This window comes from Lolium perenne, chromosome 2 (genome assembly GCF_019359855.2).
Source record: "Lolium perenne isolate Kyuss_39 chromosome 2, Kyuss_2.0, whole genome shotgun sequence".
NCBI classification, from domain to species: Eukaryota; Viridiplantae; Streptophyta; class Magnoliopsida; order Poales; family Poaceae; genus Lolium; species Lolium perenne.
This window is the reverse complement of record NC_067245.2, coordinates 170,342,269-170,345,336: the sequence shown is the minus strand read 5'-3', so window position 1 is coordinate 170,345,336 and position 3,068 is coordinate 170,342,269.

Genomic DNA, 3,068 nt, shown 5'->3' with positions numbered 1-3,068 from the left:
ACCCCCCCTCTAGGTTTACCATCTCTATACTTTCAATTGGTATCAGAGCCTGGACTCTTATTAAGGGCTTCACCGCCTTAAGAGTGAGATGGAAAAACTATTCGAGGGTCTAGATGAAAACTCTAACCTTTCGGTTAAAGAGATGAAATCTAGATTCTTGGCATATGATGCCGAGAAGAAGAAAAAGGAGGATGAGCTACAAAGCCAAATGGCAGAAATGTCTACCATGCTTAAGAACTTGACTAGTGGGCCTCCTAGTACGACTTCGGCCTCACTAGGGAGCTATCGCGAAGTCAACCATGACTATCCCAAAAACACTTCACCCATGCCTCATATAAACCATAGTGGGAATGGTCCCCATTTTGATGGAACTCACTTTCCTTTTTGGAAATCTTCTATGGAATCTCATATTCGCAGCTGCAGCGTGGAGTTGTGGGAGATCATTGTTCATGGATACCGGGAGCCACAAGATCCCATTCGGTTGACCTCCACCGAATTCTACAACCATCAACTCAACGCCTCCGCCCGTGACAAGATTAGGAGTGGCATCAACCGCAAGCTCCTTGATCAAGTCAATGACATAGAGTCCGCTAAAGAGTTGTGGGATCAAATCGTAGTACTCCAAGAGGGAACCGATTTGATCCAATCCGCTCTTTATGAGACCGCAAAGCAAGAGGCTCATCAATTCATGATTCGAGAAGGAGAGTTCGTGGCCGATGCTTATGCAAGACTCGGTGCTCTTAGAGTAAGGGTCAAGGGACTCGGTGTTGAGAAGTACAATGACGGCTTCGAGATGAATGAAGCATTTATAAAGTCCAAGGTCATTGCTATGATTGCCGTCAAACAAGAAGACACCAATCTTGCACTCAACTTACAAATCATGACCAAGAGTGCCGACCTCAACTCCGATGATCTAGTCTCCTATGTGGCCGCCAATGAAAACATGGCCAAAGCGGGAAAGAGGCTCATGGCAATGAACCGTGTTGATGAAGCCTCACACAACCATGAAGCACCACGCAATCTTGCTCTCAAGGCTTGGGCCGATCATGGAGAAGAAGAAGAATATGAATTTGAAGAAGAGGAAGAGATGACCTCAACTAGTGACATTGTTACCGACTTTGCCTTCTTTGCCAAGAAGTACAAGGGAAAGCTTCCAATGCTCTTCAACGACAAGAAGAAGAAGAGAATTTGCTACAATTGTGATGAAGATAGCCACTTTGCAAATGAGTGCCCTTATGAGAAAAGGGTAGACAAGCCAAAGTTCATCAAAGGGGTCAAGCCAAGGTTGAAGCCAAACCCAATCAATGATCGATACAAGAAGAACAAGGGAAGGGCCTTTGTTGGGGCCGAGTACTTGTCCGATGATGAAGAGGAAGATGAGGAGAAGGAGGCCGGGGTGGCCGGTTTGGCTTTCTCTAAGCCCGGGTCACTCTTCACATATGACTACTCCAAGGACTACTCCATGGAGAATGATGTTGGATCCTCTTTCATGGCAAGGATAACTCAAGATGATGACTCCGATGACTCTACCTCATCTACAATCATTGGCTCTTGTCTTATGGCAAGGGAAACCAAGGTAATGGAACCTCCACCTTCCATATCTAGTGTTCTAGATGATGAGAACGAAAATCAAGATGAATTAATTGTGCTTAAGGAACTCTATGATGTTAGATGCACCCTTCGTGGTGAAGCTCTTGTCAAGTTTGATTTCTTGATGGACTCACTCAAAGAAAAGGATGAGTCCATTGAGGAATTAGAATATCAATTGAATGAGAAGGAACGGAGATTCAATCTCCTAAGACAAGAGCTAAAAACCGAAAGGTGCATATCTCAAGGCCTTAAGCAACAAATTGAAACTTATGAACTTGATAAAGTTAAGGACCTAGAAACTATTGATAGGGCTCAATTATTGACCCAAGAGCTCAATGCCTCAAAGGAGGAGCTTGAAGTTGCTCATGCTTCTCTCACTAGGGATCTTGACCACCTTGAAAGAGCTAACAAGCTTGTCAAGGATGAGCTCAAGAAACTTGGAGAGAACCACGATCTACTTCAAGAATCCTACAAAAGGGCTCTTGGATCAATGAAGGATCCCATTGATGTTGAAAAGCTTGCTTGTTTCTCCATTTCCTTTACTAGTGAGCATGCTAAACTTGTTGAGGAACATGTTCGTTTACAAGAGGAACTTTCTTTGCATGTTGAGACCAATGCATATCTTGAGTCCTTGGTGACCAAATATGGTCTTGACTATCATCCTAATGAATCTTCTTGTGAGCAAGCATCTATTCTTGAGGAAAATGTTAGGCTAACAAAGGAACTTGCAAAGTTCACCACCGCCAAGAACAAGATGGGATTGGATGACCTCTTGAGTAAGCAAAGGTCAAACAATCAAAAGTATGGACTTGGATATGCTCCCAAGTCCCACAAGAAGAACAACTACAAGAAGGAGAAACCCACTCAAGATAAGAACAAGAAGGTCACTAACAATGGCAAAGCCTCAAAGGGCAAAGCCACTAGTGGTGACCGCACGGGGCCAACCGATCACTATGCATTATTTGTTGATTATTATGGTGATGTCTATGCTAACTATGTTGGCCCTCCTAATGGCTATGCTTATAGAGAGTACTCAATTTGGGTACCAAAAGATATTGTTGCCATTGCAAAGGAACCCATTAATCGATGGGTTCCTAAATCCTCTACTTGATTTTGTAGGGGTATTCCTCCGGTGGTCCAAAATGGGTGTTTGATAGTGGATGCACCAATCATATGACCGGAGGAAAAGGTGTGCTTGATCAATTCATTGAAGATATCAACAAGAAGTCAAGCATCACCTTTGGTGACAACTCAAAGGGAAAGGTACTTGGGTATGGCAAGGTAGCAATCTCTAAGGACTTGTGCCTTGAGACGGTTATGCTTGTTGAACACCTTGGCTATAACTTACCTTCTATATATCATCTTGCCGATGCCGGTTACAATTCATATTTCACTAAATATTATGTGCAAGTCTTTAGGAGTGACAATCTCAAATTGGTCCTTGTTGGATATGTGGAGAACAACCTTTACGTGGTTTA